At 37.5% G+C, this 20469-nt stretch overlaps 1 pseudogene; it reads left to right on the forward strand.

Annotated features, from left to right (window-relative positions):
- The first annotated feature begins 3246 nt into the window (after positions 1-3246).
- Positions 3247-4346, forward strand: LOC105543180 (annotated as a pseudogene).
- The last annotated feature ends 16123 nt before the right edge of the window (positions 4347-20469 follow it).

Here is a 20469-nt window from a genome sequence, read left to right on the forward strand (position 1 = left end):
ACTGTGCTTTCACCGCTTTGCCCCATACAAGATCTAGTCATAAAAGTATATACATAAAGGCTAAAACTCCAGCTTTTTGGGAAGTGTGTGGATGAAAAGGACCCTTGGCAGCCAAAGATTAGTGAAACACATAGAGAAGAGGAGCTGGAGAAAATTGCCCTTTAAAAAAGAAAATTAAGAAATGGGATCTTGCTCTGTGGCTCAGGCTGTAGTGAAGTGGCACAATCACAGATCTCTACAGCCTTAAACTCCTGGGCTCAGATGATCCTCCTGCCTCATGCCCCTGAGTAGTTGAGATTACGAGTGTTAGCTGCCATGCCCAGAAAGAAACATACTTTGAATGGAGTCCTGAGCTCAACCACAAGAGGCACATGCGTGGAGCCGATCTAACACAACATAGTGAAGCTTTGAGAACTGACCTATAGTACAGACCACTGCCTAGATCACAGAGAAACCCCAAAGGCACACACAACAAAGCAGTTCAAAACAGCACAGCAAAGGATTTTATAAACAAAAATGGCATTCAAACAATAGTCTACAGACGTGGATTGGTACTCATAGTCCGAATGCAGCCAAATTGATTGCATGCTAAAAGAAACAACATTCTCTAGAAAATTACAAAGGCAGAAGAATTTTATTACATAATATTCAAAATGTCCAGGATATAATAAAAATATTTGATATATGAATAATCATAAAAATATATCAAGGAATTAACTGTTAAGGGAAATGACAGATGCTAAACCCAAATTGACCAAGATGTTGGACTTATTCAAAAAAGACTTGGAAATTAGAATTATAGTTATGGCCCATGAATTAAGAGTGAACACTCTTGAAACAAATGGATAGATAGCTCTCAGGAGAGAAACAGAAGAAACAGAAAAGAATACAATAGCATTTTTTCTTTTTGAGTCAGAGTCTTGCTCTGTCGCCCAGGCTGGGGTGCAATGGCGCGATCTTGGTTCACTGAAAGAGAGCCATATCAAAATGGAAATAACAGAAGAAGGAGTCGGCAGGCTTGAAGATAAAAATCAATAGGAATTATATCTTCTGAAAAAAAAATTGAGAATATTATAAACACAGCCTCAGAGACTTGTAGGACATTATCAAAAGGTTATTCATGTTGTCATTAGAATTCTGGAAGGAGAAATGATAGAGATTGGTATGGAAAATGGTTTGATTTAATAATGGCTAAAAACACCACTAATTGTATGAAAGATAATCTCATAGATAAAAGAAGCTCAGTCAACCTCAAATAGATTAAACTCAAAGAGAACCACACCCAGACACATCATAATTGAAGTATTGAAAATCAAATATTAAGAAAAATCTTAAAAGCAGACAGAAAAAAATGGCATTATGTAGAGAGCAATGAAGATTCAAAGAACTACACATCTCTCACAAATAATCATGGATGCCAGAGACAGTGAATCAATATTTTGAAAGTGCTGGGGAAAACAACAGCAACTTTGTCCTTCCAGAATTCTATATCAATACTTCAGGAACATACTTCAGAAAACATACTTCAGGAATAAAAACAAAATAAAGATATTCAAAAATGGTAAAAATATATATATATGTGTATATATATGTGTGTGTGTGTATGTGTGTATATATATATATACACACACACAATTTGTCACCAGTACACCTGTTCTAAAAGACATGCTAAAAAAAAAAAGTTTGTACGCAGAGAACCATTGACAAAATAAGGAAACTTGGAACTTCAGAATGAAGAAAGAACCACCAAAATGATAAAAATATAAATAATTGTAATAGGCTGCTTTCTCTTCAAGATTTTAAAAAATGTGTATGACTATTGAATGGAAAAAGTACATCATATATCACTGTTTAATATGGTTTTCAGTGTTCACAGATACGACATATATGACACGTATAACATAAAGGAAGGAACGAAGGGACCTGTAGTGTGATAGCTGTTTCTATCACACTACGTCAAGTAAGACAGCTACGTCTTACTTGAGGTGATAAAATATGATCTCTAAGTAGACTGTGAAAAGTTAGACATGTACACTGTAATCCCTGATAAAGCACTAAAAATTACACAAAAATAATCAAGATTTTAACCTGTTGATTCTAAAATTCACATGAAAAGGCAAAGGAATTAGAATGGTCAAATAAATTTTGAAACATAACAAATTTGCTCTACTCACACTACCTAATTTTAGGACTCGCTATAAAGTTATAATGATCAAGAAAGTGTGGGAGTGACAAAAGGATAGACATACTGATCAATGGAACACATAGCAAGTCCAATAATTCATCCACACAAACATAGTCAATTAATTTTTGATAAACGTATAAAGCTGAATCAAGATTTTAGATTTTATCATACTTACAAACTTTGGATCTGTGAATGTCATTGTTAAAAGAATGAAAAAACAAGCTAGGAAAAATATTTCAAATTACATATTGAATAAGGATATAAATCCAGAATATGGAAAGAACTCTTAAAACAACAAGGGAAAAAACTCAAAAGTTTGTGAAGTATTTTAACAGACACTTCATCACAGAGTACCCATGGATGATAACTAAATACATAAAAATATGCTAAATTATATTAGTCTTTAGGAAAACACAAAGTAAAATTATAAAAGGATGCCAATACACGCCCAACAGAATGGTAAACATTTTTTTAAATGCCAATACCAAGTGCAGATGAGAATCTGGAGCAACTGGAAATCTCATACATTTTTAATAGGAATGCAGAATGGTACTCTGGAAAATACTTTAACAAACTTATTATAAAGGGACACATGTATGTTTCAGTAATCTTATTCTTAGGTACTTACACTAAATAAATGAAAATATATTTATACAAAAACTTGAACGCAAGTGTTTATAGCAGCATTATTTATAATCACCGCAAACCAGAAACAACCTAAATGTTTTCATCAGTTAAGGAGGTAAATGGATAAACAAAGTTTGATATGTTTACAATGCACCTTTGCTCGTCGATAAAACCAAACAAGCTGCTGATACACATGACAACGGAGATGTGAAAGAAGACAGACTTAAAAGGTTACACACTGTGTGATTCCATATATATGACATCCTGGAAAAGTGAAAATTCTTACGATAAAGAGCAGATCAATGGTTTCCAAGGGCAAGAAGTGCGTATAACATTTGACAAAGAAGAAATAGCCCAAGGCAATTTTTTTGTTTGAAAGAACTATTTCGGGGAGCCGGTAGCAGAGGAGCCTGGGACACGGGCCCAGGGCAGGGATGCACCGTTGCGGGGTAGGAGCTGGCACCATCGCCACAAAGAAATTTGCCAAGGCCAGCCGGGCCCAATGGCTCATGCCTGTAACCCCAGCACTTTGGGAGGCCGAGGCGGGTGGATCACCTGAGGTCAGGAGTTCGAGACCAGCATGGTCCAACATGATGAAACCCCGTCTCTATTAAAAATACAAAAAAATAGCTAGGCGTGGTGGCACACGCCTGTAGTCCCAGCTACTCGGGAGGCTGAGGCAGGAGAATTGCTTGAACCTGTGAGGCAGAAGTTGCAGTGAGCCAAGATAGTGTCACTGCACTCCAGCTTGGGCAACAAAGCAAGACTCCATCTCAAAAAAAAAAAAAAAAAAGAAAAAAGAAATTTTCCAGGCCAAGTATAAGGAGCGAGGGATGGTTTTGGCTGAGGACCAGCTAGCCCAGATGTCAAAGCAGTTGGGCATGTTCAAGACCAACCTGCAGGAGTTTGCCAGCAAGCACAAGCAGGAGATACAGAAGGATCCTGAGTTCCATGTGCAGTTCCAGGACATGTGTGCAACCTTTGGGGTGGAGCCTTTGGCCTCTGGAAAAGGATTTTGATCTGAGATACCAGGTGTGGGGGATTTTTATTACGAACTAGGTGTTCACATTATCGAAGCGTGGCTGGTGCTGAGCATTGGAGTGGAGGTCCGATAACTCTGGAGGAGCTACATCAACAGTTGTTAAAAAGAAGGGGCAAGTTCGCCCAGGAAGTCAGTCAAGAGGACCTGATCAGGGCCATCAAGAAACTAAAGGCACTTGGCACTGGCTTCGGCATCACCCCTGTGAGTGGCACTTACCTCATTCAGTCTGTTCCAGCTGAATTCAATGTGGATCACACCATGGGGCTGCAGCTGGCAGGGAAAAATGGCTATTGACTGTCAGAGAGATCAAAGCCAGTCTTAAATGGGAGATGGAGCGAGCAGCGAGCGGGACAAAGGCCGGAACACCTGCTGAGAGAAGGGCTGGCATGGCTGGACTTACAGGCCCCAGGGGAGACCCACTACTGCCTGCCAGCTCTCTTCCCCAACCCCTCCTCCCTTATAGCTGAGGAGGCCAGAGAAGTCCTCTCCTGAGTGTGGAAAGACACACAGCAGCAGGTAGGGAGAAGAAGGGAGGCCTGTTGGCCAATAAACCTGGGCAGTTTTGTTTATTAAAAAAAAAAATAGGAAAAAAAAAGCTCCCCCAGAAAAGAACTATTCTGTATTTTGATTATAATGGAGGTTACGTGACTATGCTTTTGTTAAAACTCTACATCAAAAGTGTGAGTTTTACAGTATACATTTTAAAAATTCAAAAGGAAACAATAGTAATTGATGATAGTCATTTTACCCACTAACCTCATATCAACCTTTCTTACACTTGATTACATACCTCTGCAGCTCTACCCCCAATGGATATGAGATGCTGAATTACAAGGAGTTTAATGTACACTTGCATCTCCATCTGAATATATGGGGGTGGGGCCATTAAAAGCAAAGCTTGTAAGGTTCACCTGGAAGGATCACATGCCCAAGATCAAAGGAGTAATGAAACCTAAGACTCCTAAGCATCATAGCATGGTTATTTCTAAGGTCAGGGCATCACTTTGCTAATTAATATGAGAAGTATTATTTCCTAAAAAAGATTTATGCCTTTTCACTTTGCTATAATATGACGGTGGCTCATAGTTAAAAGTAGGAGACAGGCAGAACTACATAGCAGTTGTACATAGCTTAATCTATAGCTAATATTCAGCCAGAATACAATAATATCAAGCTTGTTAACATATTTTAAAACTTTTGTAACTGTTGGCAAATAACATCTGCCCCTAACCCTGCAAGCACTGCACGATAGTGCTAGCTACCCCAGCCGTGTCTCCAGATCTCCAGAAACTCCCCACAATCCAGCAACCAAAGAGTTAATGTTTGGCTCAGTGAGGAACCCCCAAGGACTGCTCTAGCAGCAAAGCTTGATCCGCACTCATTCTTTAGTACACAAGCCAGCCCAATTGTTAAATACTTAAATTATCATTTCTGGCTTAGGCTCAGTTGAATGTGTCTTAAATTTCCCAAAGCATGGCAAGCCCTTCTGTATTCAGCAATCTTTCTCCCCTGGTGAGCATGGTGCAGAATAGTATTAATAGATGAAGCAGGTTGAAGTCACAATCTGCTCTACCCCTGAAAAAAACACCAACCCCTCTCTAATAGTTGGATTATGGTGGTTACTGAAAACGGATGACGGCACCCAGAGAGTTTCCTGTTACTTCTGTGTCAAACTCAATATCATGTTGAAGAGGACTGCTTTATTTTTGTCTTCAATCCACACATCCATCAAGTATTTAACAAATGCTTTTGAGTGAATTAATTTTAAAATACTAAATAGAAACATTTCTATTCTAGAAATAAAAAATATTGAAATTGAAACATTTGAAAACAGCAGAAACATACTGATCATTCCAAATATCTCATATATAATAGAAATCAGTATATTTATTGTGCTAATAATAAAAACTGAAGGACATAATATTTTCAGTCTTTATCCTAAGTCTGCTTTGGCGGTGATAAAAGCTGTTGGATAGCAGAATTTTACAACTTATTTTTTTCTCAATGTGTGTAGAATTTTGCATTATAAACTACTTCAATTTGAGTAAGTTTTGTATGACCAGATGTGACATTTTATTGTACACAGAGAAGTATATTAGATTGTTAATTAAGATTTTACATGACTATTCAATTTATTTATGTTACAAGTTCTGAAACTTAATTTGCCTTGAGCTTAAAGTGTACTGTACAAATAGTATTCTACTTATAAATCTAGTAAATTTCTAATTACTTTAAGAAACTTCCTTGTTGAATATTTATCAAGTTAAACCAACTAAACTCCCATAATTAGTTTTATTTACAACTTAATTAAATTTCTTCAAGCCCAACTATGTAAGCAAAAATTCCCAACATTAAAAAAAAATAAATATCACAAATTAAATGAACTGTAAAGTTCAAAGTTTCTTATCATTCCACTACAATTAACAAATTTAGTACAATTCTTACCCCCTCTTCAACTAAATATCACAAATTTAAAATCAGCCACAGTATTTACACTGGAAGTATAAAACTAATCTGTAAACATTAGGCCACATTATTTAACTATTTTAAATGCCAAATATATGCAAATTATTTCTGACAGTACAGAATAATTAATGCTATGACAATTTTATTTTATTAACAGCACTTCTACTGTTTCTGATGGTTGATATTTTCTCTCTCATTGAGCAAGCATTATCATTTCAAATGAACTGATGTCACCATCCTAACAATTTGGTGTTATCATCTTACTTAGCTTATTGTATTTAATGGTTATATATTTTAAGCAAAGACATGAGGTTAAATATAGAGTATTTCTCCATCTGTTGTTATGGCCATACCAATTTTTGTTATGATAGTGCTATAAAAACATTAAACTCAGTGTAGGTCTTTCAGAGGGAGTATGTTCTACAATGCAACTTCTTTATCAATTTTTATGATAATCTAATTATTTTAGTTGACTTTTGTAAATAGAAATCTAGAATATCTCACTAGCAGTGTTAAAAACTTTTTAACATTCTCTGAACACACGATAAAATGTGGTACTACATAGGATGGACCTATAGATAAAAGAATAGAATGGATAGTCCAGAAATAAACTGATACATCTATGGTTGAGTGATTTTTTACAAGGATACCAAGCCTTTCAAATACAGAAAGAGTAGTCTTTTCAACAAACAGTGTAAAGACAACGAAATATTCATATGCAAAAAAAAGGTTGAAATTCTCTCACATCATATGAAAAAAATAACTCAAAATGGATCCACAACCGAAATCAAAACAGAGGCATAAGTCTTTGTGATCTTAGATTAGAAAATGATTTCTTAAAATGACACTAAAAGCACAATTGACCGAGGGAAAAACAAACAGATAAAATGTACTTCATCAAAATTAAAAGTTTTATGCTTCAGAGGCTACTGTAAAGAAAATAAAACCAACAAAATGGATGACATTCGTAACATTTGCAAATAATATATCTCATAAAGTACTTGAATCTAAAATACATAAACAATACTTACAACTCAATAATAGAAAGACAAATGATCCAATTAAAAAGTGGGCAAAGGAGTCTTATAGATATTTTTCAAAAGAAGATACACAAACGGTCTGTGAGCGCATGAAAAGATGCTCAACATCATTAGTCACTAGGGAGGTGTAAATCAAACTGCAATGAGATGTCACCTCATATCCACAGTACTGGCTTTAATCAAAGTGGCATGTAATAAGTGTTAGTGAAGATGTGGAGACATTGAAACCTTCACACATTACTGGTAAGAGTGTAAAATTGTGCAGTCACTTTGAAAAAGAGTTTGACAGGTCCTCAGAAAGCTAAGTATAGACTTCCCACATGATCCAGCAATTCCATTTCTATGTATAGACCCAAGAGATTTAAAACTTGTACACATATGTTCATAGCAGCATTGCTCTCACGAGCTAAAAAAATGGAAACAACCCATCTATCAACAGATGAATAGATAAACAAAATGTGGTATATTCATACAACATCATATTGCTTGGCAATAAAAAAGAAATGAAGTATGGGCTGGGCGCAGTGGCTCATGCCTATAATCCCAGCACTCTGGGAGGGCCAGGTGAGTGGATTCCTTGAGGTCAGGAGTTTGAGACCAGCCTGGCCAATATGGTGAAATCCCGTTGCTACTAAAAATACAAAAGTTAGCCAGGCATGGTGGTGCACATTGTAATCCCAGTTACTTGGGAGGCTGAGGCAGGAGAATCACTTCAACCCAGGAGGTGGAGGCTGCCGTGAGCCAGTGAGCCAAGATCATCATTGCACTCCAACCTGGGTGACAAGAGCAAAACTCCATCTGAAAGAAAGAAAGTAAAAGAAAGAAAAGAAAGGAAGACAGAAAAAAAGAAAGAAGGAAGGAAGGGAGGAAGGGAGGAAGGAAGGAAAGAAGGAAAGAAGAAAAAGGGGAAGGGAAGATACGTGTTACTGCATGGATGCACCTTGAAACTTTATACTCAGTGAAAGGAACCATACATGAAAGGCGATACATTGCATGATTACATTTATATGAAATGTCCAGAATAGGAAATTCATGGAGACAGGAAGTGGATTAGTGGTTTCCAGGGACCGGGGGAGAAGGGAATGGTCTGTGATTATTAATGGACATGGAGATTATTGTGGGGATGATGAAAATGTTCTGGAATTAGCTCATTGTAATTGTTGCATAACTTTGTGAGTGTACTAAAAAACACTGAATTGGACACTTTAAAAGGGTGAATTTTATGGTATATGAACTCTATCTCAACAAGAAAAAAGAAAGAAACAAACCCACAGAGTGGAGAAGTTTAAAGACAAACGGGTCAGAGGAACCAACACTGCTTGAAGAGGTTAAGGTGATCCAACATTAGAGCTATTAATAGAAGGCAACACTTGGTGACAGTTCCCTGGAAGTAATTAAGCTTCAGCATAATGGAAATGGAGGACAGTAAGCGTCTGACTGGAGCTGGCTTTCTAAGGAGATTTAGGCCCAAAGCAATCAAGGTTTGGCAAACTTTAACTAGGATTTAGCGGTTGGCCATCAAGGAGCAAACTACTGTGTGTTTTTTTGGTTTGTTTGTTTTGTTGTTTTTGTTTTTGTTTTTTTTTCGGTTCTCTTGTTTGTTTGTATTTTTGAGATAGAGTCTGGCTCTGTCACCCAGGCTGGAGTGTAGTGGTGCAATCTCAGCTCCTTGCAGTCTCGGCCTCCTGAGTTCAAACAATTCTCCCACCTCAGCCTCCCGGGTAGTTGCGACTACAGGCATGCACCACCGTGCCCAGTAATTTTTGTATTTTTGTATTTTTTATGAGTTTTGGTAAAGACTGGGTTTTGCCATGTTTTCCAGAATGGTTTTGAACTTCTGGGTGTAAGTGACCCACCCACCTCCACCTCCCAAAGTTCTTGGACTAAGGGAGTGAGCCACTGCACCCAGCCAAACTGCTGTGATTTTTAAAATATTCAGGAAGGACAACCTGTAATTAAACTCAAGCATACTGTTGCCAAACCAGAGAAAGCTATTACTTCTCATTATTTAGGCAGTAAATGTTAAAATAATTGCATTTTCCCTGTGTGGTAGTGACGTACTAACTACAATTACAGACATATTTCTTGATTTTTTTATGGCTTAAGTTACAGTAACTAGATTTATCAAGTTGTCAAATGTATGTATGTATGTCTTTTTTCACTCCAATGTATTCATATAACAAAGTATTTCCACTAGCCAAGATCTTTAATAATTCATATGTATCTTCATGTAAGCATGATTCAGAAGATTTAATCAACCAGAACATTTTATCTTCATCCTAAGTCTGTAATCTTAAGTGCAAATACCTAAAGGGAACAAGAACTAGTAAGTCAAAAAAAAATAAAAAAAATTTGAAGCAGAGAGGTTTAATGATAGGAAGAGATGCAGACTATAGTAAAATGCAGAGTTCATGCCCCTCTAACCAGAACTCCTTTCCTCAGGCACAGCTAGGTAAAACGTTTTTGCTCAATATATCCAGATATTCCAATTCTTTGGAAGAAAATTCAGAATTGTAAAGTTCTATATGGGAAATCTACTTTTTTTATACATGCATATATAAAATATAGCTTTTGACAACTAGGCTGGGAACAATAAATATCACATTTTTTATTTTTAAAATATTTATTTTATTTAAGACCTCTCTCTTTGTCAGAAAAATATGACCATTTTGTCTCTAAGAGTCTCAAGTCCAGTTTTCCACATAAGACTTCGGAGACTTCTGGTGACATTGTTATATTATTCAAATCTATGCCATCCAGTTGCCTAGATGATTGTTCAATTGTTTACCAGATCACTAACAGACTTTATATATCCTGTGTGATTAAATTTAACCAAGCAAAGTGTCAATTAATTGTTATACTTTAAAGCTAATTCTTTTAACAGAAATAAATAGAGTCGACCGAGTGCAGTGACAAACGCTTGTAATCCCAGTGCTTTGGGAGGCTGAGGTGGGCAGATATGCTTGAGCTCAGGAGTTCAAGAACAGGCTGGGCAACATAGCAAAATCCTGTCTCTACAAAACTACAAAAATTAGCTGGGTGTGGTGGCATGCACCTGTAGTCCCAGCTACTTGGGAGGCTGAGGTGCAAGGATCGCTTGAGCCCTAGAGGCAGAGGTTGCAGGGAACCAAGATCGCGCTACTGCACTGCAGCCTGGGTGACAGAGCCAGACCCTGTCTCTAAATAAATAAATAATAAATAATAAGAGTCTAGTATTGTTTATAGAGACTGACTTATTGCTCCCACTCTAAATTTCCAACTGGTTAGTAATGATTTCCACCTGGAAGTCAACAAAGCATCTCAAAATCAAAATGTAAGAACAATAGATTTAAAAATCATTGTATTCACCATTTCTGTTTGACTCAATGCCATCAACGTAACTCCCTGTTCTCTGTCTTACTATGCAATCGGTTGAGTCCCATTGTCACTCTGAAATATCTTTCCCATCCATCCTGTTTTCTCCATTGCCAGTACCATGGCAGTCAGAGCCTTTTTAACCTCTCAGGTGAACAGCTACAATAAATTTCACAATCTTTTCCCAGTCCCCAGCCAAATACCTATTTGGGGAATAACAGTCATCATTAAATACCACAGTGATTGCTTTACTGTCCAACTCCAAAAATTTAAGGCCTCTCCATTACTCATAAACAAAGTACGAACTCAATGGTGAGGAAATCAATTCACATTTTGTGAGTATGGATCATAAAATTGCTTCTGGAGTCCACTGGACCTGAGTTCAAATTCTGGTTCCACACTTACTAGAATGCCTCTGTTGAGTTACATTTCATAATCTCAAGACTCATTAACTGTGCAATCAGGCTTTTAGCACGTATCTGAGAATAGGTTATTGTAAGAAAACATGAGATAACTTTTGTGAAATAGCTAACATGGCTCTGGTAATTTGAATTGGACTGTCAGTAAGAAACTAGACCTGAAATTTTGTCTTGTCCCCTGGCTCAGGAGAATGTTTTGATCTCCTAGTTAAACTGCATATAGGTCTAATCATGAGTATGTATCTGCTGAAGACAAACCAACAAGATTGTGGATAAGGTGGAATTCTTCAGTACAACGATGCTTATAGCATCTCTTACCTTATCTGAGTGACCCTCAAAACCACAAAGCAATGACTTCATGCCAGACAATCTGCCCTTCATTGCTCCAAAAGAACATTCCTTTGTGTAACAATTTGGAAATAGAAGTAATTTCATGAGAGCAATAATAAGAACAACCAAACAACAAATATATCAGTAAAAGACAGGACCTAGGAAAGCTAGCAAAGGACTGTTGAATTTAGCCTCTCCAGTTTCTCAGTCTTTTATCTCTACTACACATTAAATTTACTACTTCACAACTTTTTTCTTAGTTTGCCCAACATATGGATTGAAATCTAAAATAGTCATTTATTTTCTGCTGTTTCTATGTTAGACTGTTTCAGTAGGTGTTGGAATCTGCATTTGCATTTGCTGCACCAACAATTTAAGATGGCTTTTCCACTCTTCTTTGCGGGAAAACAAATGCAGTGTGGTAATAAAATAGTCCTGATTGTTAATGTCCTCGGTATTGATGCAAGTAGAAGTTATTTCTTTTCTCATCTGAGAAATATGCTGAAAGACTTGTCTGACCTTGGAGGAAACTATCCATGAGAGAAGACTGATTTGCATCTTCCTCCGCTTTCTCATGCAACATAGCCAAGTGTTTATACGTGCAGTTTCTGACCATGAACAGCGCAAAAATTGTCAGTTCCTGTCTCTTGCCTTTGACTGGGTTTCCTGGAAACAGACTCAGACAAGAACTGTGTGCCCATGTATTACTTTTAGTTGACTTCAAATGACATGTCTAAGGAAGGAGGAAGGCAGGACTGGGCAAAAGGGGAAGCTCACCTGCACTGTTGCTGCAATGAAGGCTTTAGCCAATTATATGGCTAAAGAAATCCAGAACTGAGATAACCTTTCCATGTTGTTTCAAACTAAGAGAATGTGGTTAGACTTTTGCATCTTTGCACCAGTCAGTCATTAGCAGCAAGCCACCCTTGAAAGAGTGTATAGCCCTGGTCAAGTAGACCTTGTGGCTGAGGCTATGTCCAGTGAGGGACAGAGATGTGATCAGCAACTGATGTTCACAGTGGTTGGCAGTGGAGGAAATGGGTGTATTATCCCTAAAGAAGAGATCTGGTATTCACTACAGATCCCCAGAAACATTAAACCATATACCATGGATTCATTAGCTCTTATCTACTGAGCTAACCAGCCACATGAGAGTTGATTAATATGGCAGGGGGAATAAAGTCAACCAGCTGATTTCAATGCTCAGAGCACCACTTCATCTGGTTAAATTATGTAACTCTGACGGGAGAAACACATGAAGGAAATGAAAGTGAAACTCTTAAGTTCTTTCTGAGCATAAAGTGGTACGAGAGTAACATGAATTTTATTTTAGATACTCTCAACACAACTTTGTTAAATAAAACAATAAGTCAAAATTAACCCCAAATCCCTAAGCCACAGTTCAGTGTTCAACACAGCTCTCCAGTGTGGCGGCACTGCTGCTAATTTAAAGCAGGCAGATTCTAAGGTTTTTCTCAATACCATATCATTACTTCATTCACCCTTCTTAGTGTTAACTACAACCCCCTATTTATTGTATCTGCTCCCTTTTAACTTCTGATATCCCCCTAAAAGAGCTCCCAGGACCTTTTTTTTTTTTTTTTTTTTGAGAGATGGAGTTTCGCTCTTGTTGCCCAGGCTGGAGTGCAATGGCACGATCTCGGCTCACTGCAACCTCTGCCTCCCGGGTTCAAGCAATTCATTCTCCCACCTCAGCCTCCCAAGTAGCTGGGATTACAGGCATCTGCCACCAAGTCCAGCTAATATTTGTATTTTTAGTAGAGAGGGGTTTCACCATTTTGGCCAGGCTGGGCGCGAACTCCTGACCTCAGATGATCCACCCACCTCGGCCTCCCAAAGTTCTGGGATTACAGGCGTGAGCCACCATGCGTGGCCCCAGGACCTCTTTAGCACCTCACTCTTGCAAGTACCTGAACCCCTTCCACCTCACTTTGACTCCCTCCCTCCCTTATCCTCACTCTGTCAAAGATTGAACTTATACTTTCCAAGATGACTCTATTATTAAAGGAAAGGCATTAGACAGGGCAGAACCATCCTGCAGGTTGGCATGGCAAAAATTCACAATTGTTGCAACATAAAGAACTTGACCACAGAGGAAGAACTAACCAAATAGTTAATTCTCATGATTCATTGTTCTTGAATTTTCAGAATTAGGTACAATTTATCGCTTGCAGCATTTTCTTTAGGAGGAACTTTCCAGAAGTAGTGTTACTGAAAGGTTCAATTAGAGACACAAAATCATGGAAAGTTCTTTTCTTGGAATCTAGTCTCCAGGTTTTTCTTCTATCTTCCTGAAGCTTCTTCTGCATTTCTGTGAATGGCTCCTCTTCTTCTATAGACTGGAGGGTATCACCAGCAAAATAGTCAGAGTCAAATTTATTCAGGGTGAAGATTTTGCTACTTGTGTAGTATGAAGATAGAGAGTGGCAAGGGAATTGAGAATTTTGTTTTTTGTTTTGTTTTGTTTTTTAATGAATGAAGCGTGGATGTGTGGGAGTTACGGCCAGTTAGAAAAGTTAAGGAGTCAGTGGATTGGAGGCTCAGTGTGTCAAAGAATGGTTCAAATAGAAGTCATGGGGTGAGTGAAAGATTGGATATGGTAAAGAAAGTAAGATACTCAAAACAGATATTTTAGAATGATAATAAAAGGTCAAATATGACTGTATAAAAATATGATTGAAAGTGGATCTAGGCTATGTGTTGGATACTTCATTTATATGAATGTACAAGATTAGTAGTACAAAGAACAGTGGGACCAGGTACTTGAATCTTCAATGAATGAGAAGAACACACTGTGATACTGATAGACAACTACTCTAAGTGAGAGTAGCACGTATTATGCCATTTATTTCAAAAGAATTATCTTTTGAAATTTTTAATATATTTATTTATTTGTTTTGATGTAGGCATGAGAAAAGGTATTAGAAATAGCAGTATGGAATGAATAGCATATCTACAGCATCTCCAGAATCTCTGGAAATTGTGTCATGAGGAGAAAACAAACATTTCTTAAAATAACTGTCCACCAAACAGTGTCCTTAAGGAATTGCCACATTTTAATTACAGGAATATGGTGAAGGGAATGTTCAAAGAAATGCTTAAAGATATAATACATGTTACAAACGATTGTAAGCTGCAGAAGACTTTGAGAAGTTAGAGATATGTGAAAATTTGGGTCCAACTATAGTTTTTCAGTCAGAATCTCAGCTGGTTTGAGTTTGTACTAGCTGAAGTTGTCTAAAACTACCTTCTTGAAGGTTCTAAGTCCTCAGTAGTCTTGATTGTTTCCATTTGTCATAATTTTCCATTAAGCTAGTGTCAATAAGGGTCCAAGATAATCCCCTGGGTTTTATACATAGTTCTTCTTGCCACCACCGTTCAGCAGCAACCCAATTTCCTCCTGGTTATTGGAATCAAACACTACAGCCAGTAGAGTAACGCTTTTTATTGTCTACTGACAACTCAGTGGCTTAAGAAGCCCATTTGTCCAGGTAATAGTCTCATCTTCAAATTCAATGGGATTAGAGACTTCTTCCTGTCAAAATGAGATGGTGGCGGCCAAATTTATTCTTCCACCTGATCAAAAACAACAAAATATATGAAGTGAAATGTTCAAGATATGAAATGCAAGTACTGAATGAGATCCCCACAAGATGAAAAATGAAATGAAATGAGCTCTATGATCACCCCAGACTCTACTGCCTGGAGTATAATTGCATAATAAAATGCTGGAGTGGGAGGAGACCTGGGTAGGAACTGTTGATCTCACTGTTAAGAGGAACCTTAAAAATGATTTGAGAAGGCCAAGATTGCTAGAGTTTGTAGGGTAGAGAGTAGGAACAACAAAGACACTTATGCAGATAGCTCCTGAGATTTGCGGAGTAGCCCCTCTTGAGTTTTCAGCTGAGTAATGATTAGCGCATGTAGAAAAGAAAAGGAAAAAAAAAAAACTACCAATATTGAGGGCAAAAATATACAAAAGGATTCAAGGGAATTATAAATACTCAGGGTGCACCAAAGGCCAGAAACAGATTGTGTTCCTACCGTCTAAATGAAAGAATGCAAACTGAAAAACCTCATAATTCAAAGGGCATAAAGTAGAATAACAAGAAGGTTTTTACCTGAGTAATGGGGGGAAATAGCTCTAGAATAAATTCTGCTCTGGTCCTGCCTTACTGAATTTAAATGCAAGACCAGAAAAGATTGAATTGTTTTCAGGTAACTAAATTACATCTGACTGCTAAGCTTAAAAAGTACAGTTAGGTATATAAAAATATTCAGTATCCAATTTGGTAATTGCATGTCTGGTATCTAATAAAAAATGATCAAGCAGGAAAATAAGCAGGAAAATATGAGCCATAATGTAAATAAAAATAAGTCAGCAAAACCGGACTCAAGAATAACACATATGATATAATTTGCAGATAAGCATAAAACAAGCATTATAATTATGTTTCATAAGCTCCAAAATATAGAAGAAATTTAGCATGCTAAAATAAGACATGAAAAATATTTTTTTAAAAGCCCACTCAACTAGAGATAAAAACCATAATATCTTACATGAAAAATACATTGGATAGGATTAACTGCAGCTAAGATATTGCAGAAGAAAAGATTAGTGAACTTGAAAAAAACAGTATGAGAAGCTACTTGAAATGAGAGAGATAAAAGACCAACAAAAAATGGCATAGAATAGAGAGTAGTGTGACAACATGAGGTGGTCTATTAAAACTGTATTTTTAATCTCCAAAGAAAGAGAGGGGTAAAAAACTTAAAAAGATTGAACAGTTTTCAAATTTGATGGAAATGATAAAGCTTTAGGCTCAAGAAGTTCAATGAAGCACAAGAAACCTGGAGAAAACTATACCATTGAACTTAAGGCAAGCAACAAATATTACAAACAATTAGGGGAATAAAGAAACACTGTGTGCAAAAAAAAACAAGCAAGAATAACAACAGATTTCTTGACTAGAATAGTGAGGGCTAGAAGCCAGTGGAGCATCATCTTGAAGGCACTGAAAAGGAGAACTGCCATCCTAAAATGCAAAAATATCTTTTAAAAACCAAGGCAAACACTTACGGAGACAAATAAAAACTAAAAGAATTCATTATTAGCATACCTGCAGTATAAGAAATGTTAAAGGAAGTCTTTAGCAATAAGAAAAATGTTACTAAACAGAAATACTGGTCTACATAAAGGAAGCAAGCATATTAGAAACTGTATTACCTAATCTCTTTAAAAGGTAAGTGAATTTTGAAAGGAAATGAAATGTTTCTGAAGTTTATAACATACTTATAGTTAAAATGTATAATAATAACAAGAGCCCAAATACCAGAAAAGAAGAAGCAGATTCTTATAAAGTTTTTGTATTATATGTAAAGTGGTATCACATAGCTTGAAAGTAGATTGTGTGTGGTAAGTTAGAGATGTATATTATAAACCCAAAGAAAGCACTAAAGTAACTTAACTGTGAGATATATTTAGTAAGCTAATGAGAGGATAAAATTGGATTATAAATACCATTCAATTAATTCAAAAGAAGACACAGAAAGAATGTGGAAGGGAACAAAGTAACAGGTGAAACAAATATGAAATGATTCAATGGAATCCTTGTTTTGTTACTTTATAGCAGTTTTCATTAGAGATTATGACTTCAAATTAGTAGAACTCAAAATATACCTGGCATAGGAAGCAAAAATTTCACCAGTTAAGGTTTCAAATGTGATAGTAAGAGTGGCCATTTCTACTTCAATTCCTTGGTAATTTTGGGACTCGTAAATTCTAACTCTGTGAGAAAGAGCATCATATACTGGTCTCTAATTCAGAACATACACTGCATCCCTTGAGGCAGAACCCCTTAGTATTCCTGTAACTAAGTTTTCAGTAAGACTTCCATCTGTCAGTTAGCTCATGTGCTCTGGAGTACTTGGACACTGGTGGGATTTCTGGAAACTGCCTCTAGGGAACTGATTCTGCTAAATTCACTGGAAGACAGGAGAATTCACTTGGCAGCCACCTGTGTGGGTATTACTGAAACTCTTTTGGGATGGGCACCATTTGGTGTCCCACATGCTAGTTGAGCATCATGGAGCAAGAAAAGCGAAAAGCACAATAGAACCAGGAAGAAAAGCCCCTTCCTCCCGCAGCGTCTCTCCAGTGCCTTTCACTCACAAAGCTCAGCATCATTGCCAGCTGACAAGGGAGAAATAGTTGCAAGGTCCAACTCCAGTGTCACAGGACAGTATAATAAAGGGTATATTGAGAGGCAAGAGGAAATAAAGTGATAAGTGGTACCTGGGCTCACTCCTATTTCTACCTCCTGATTCTCAGATTATATAATCTGTGTACTGGAGACACACCACCATAAAATAATTGTTAATTTAGGGTGTGTTTATAGTGTATCCTGGAATGAGGTTTCCCATATTCACAGAGAATAATCTGTATGTGGAACATCAGCTATGCCTTAAAAAGGTCATGCCATCGATCTATCAGGATGGCAGGTTCTGGTGACTGCAGATTGTGATATAATTAGTGAACCCCATCATCATGTTTCCAGTCATGTCTCCTTTGCTGTAAAATGCAATCCTTGCTAAGTTAAACAGTGAGTCCTCAGATAGTGGTAGTGGTTTAGGTCTTGAGTATATAAACAGCAAACCCATAATTATTGACAGAAGATGTGTTGTTTCTAATCAAGATGAGTAAGTGCTCCTTCCAGGATGGAAGTTGCCACTAGATGATTTGTTTGTCTCCTTGAGGGATGGAATCCCAGAGTAGTCTTTGTTGGAGAATGTTGAACACTCCGCAGTAGAAGTAGCTATGTCAGCCTTGGTGAGTGGGAACCCAAACCATCAGGCTCATGGTCACCTCTGTCCTTGACACCCCGGCTGCTCAGTTTATGCACCCACTGTGCCAGCATTAAGATAACCAATAATCCCAGCACTTTGGGAGGCCAAGGCAGGTGGATCACCTGAGGTCAGGATTTCAAGACCAGCCTGACCAATGTGGTGAAACACTGTCTCTATTAAAAATACAAAAAAATTAGCCAGGTGTCTTGGTGTGTGCCTGTAGTCCCAGCTACTTGGGAGGCTGAGACAGGAGGATTGCTTGAACCCAGAAGATAGAGGTTGCACTGAGCCGAGATCACGCCACTGCACTCCAGCCTGGACCACCAAGCGAGACTCTGTCAAAAAAAAGAAAAGAAAAAAAAAGAAACTGGACTGTGTCAAGTGACCAGTTGATCCTGTCTGCTTGGTCATTTTGCTCATCTTTCACAGGTGATATTATTTGGTGTGTGAAAATATGCAATACAAAGATCTTCAACCTTGTGCCTCAGTCTGTTCTAATTTATTTTCCCCAAATTAATTTATTCCTAATCTCTCATTTTTGCCACTTCCTGTGAGAGCATATGTATTCTTACCCTGGGTAGCTTATATTTCCACACAATGTGTATGACCAGGGACATTATCCAAAATTCTGACTATTGGGAGGGTTTCCCCACACTGTTAGCTTTTAGGGACACTCTGAATTAAGGCTGTACCTCAAGCCCTAAGGATATCCATTCATTAATCAAGCTTGGCCTTTTTTCTTTGATAGCAAGAGGTCACAATGGATCCTCAGTTACAGTTATATTTCTGAGCTGATAGAGTAGAAATTGTACAATAATAGCAAAGGTCATGGGAGTGCATTGCTCATGCTGCTTATTTGTACCCTCTGGCCTGCTCGTGCCTGATCCTGATGGTACCACTTTAGACTTATGATAGACTGCTGTGGGTCTTCACAGCCTTATGATCTGGCAGATTTGACAGGATCCATATTATGACGAGTATGTCTAGACACATGGTCACTTGATGTCAAATATTATTATTCTGTGAAATTACTGTACATTTTAAATATAATTGCACAAAAAAAAATTTCAAGCAATGTCAGAAGTAAAAATCACTATTTCTAGAAAGGCTCAGATAGCCATATGGCAACATGCACAACAATAGCCAAATTCTATAAAGTCAGGTGAGCAATAAAAGGGCTGGAACTAAAGCAGTAGCAGAAAAGATCAAAAGAAGAGAATAATTAAAACATATCTAAAAGTATCAACAGTATTGGGAAGAAAACATGAAGTTCGCATGATACCCCAATGCTTCCAGAAAAGTCACAAATGAGTAAGCAAGGAATATTATAACTGATATCCATGATTCAGATAAAAACTCGGGTGGTACGTGAAAAATGGCTTAAGTCAAGAGTGTAATTGAGACTAGATCAACTTTACAACGTCCCTTCTCAGATTCTGGGTACCTGAAAATCTTGGATCTATCCTGAGGTCACAAAGCCGAAGGAATATAAAGGTCACATCAATCTTTGTGTAAGTTTAGCGTATAATTAGTACTGAGACTTTTGTCAAGTGATACTGTTTCTCTGTATCTATTGTCCACATGTACTAAGTAAAGATGCGATTAGTAACACATTTCATGCTGCTGCTTTGAAAATCAGGATTGTTATATAGGTACCCTTGGGCAAAGCACTTGTGTTTATTCAAATACTTCTTGGTGCTTAAGGTAAAATAAAAACATAGAAAACAACTAAAGTGTTTTTATGACTATTCTGGTTGTTCATTGTTACATAATAAACCATCTTAAAACTTAGTGCGTTAAAATGACCATTTATTATTATTGATCATGTTCCCATAGGCTGACTGGAATCAGCAGGGCGGTTCTCATTTGGGTCTTTCTTTAACGCAGTAATTATTCATTACAGATACAGATATCTGGGACTGCAGTTCCCTGAAAGCTAGACTAGGCTGGATGTCCAGAAAGGCTCACTCATATGGCTCTCAACTTCTGCTAGATGTCTCTTGGGAGCTTAGCTGGAGCTGTTGACTGAAGTCCCTAGACACAGTCTACAGTCTCTTTATGTGAGCTGAGTTTCCAACAGCACAGCTGCTGGGTTCCCAGGGAGATGTACTGAAAGCAAGGGTTTCAAGTATCAGGAAG

This window comes from Mandrillus leucophaeus, unplaced genomic scaffold, assembly GCF_000951045.1.
Source record: "Mandrillus leucophaeus isolate KB7577 unplaced genomic scaffold, Mleu.le_1.0 Scaffold277, whole genome shotgun sequence".
In the NCBI taxonomy this organism is placed as follows: domain Eukaryota; kingdom Metazoa; phylum Chordata; class Mammalia; order Primates; family Cercopithecidae; genus Mandrillus; species Mandrillus leucophaeus.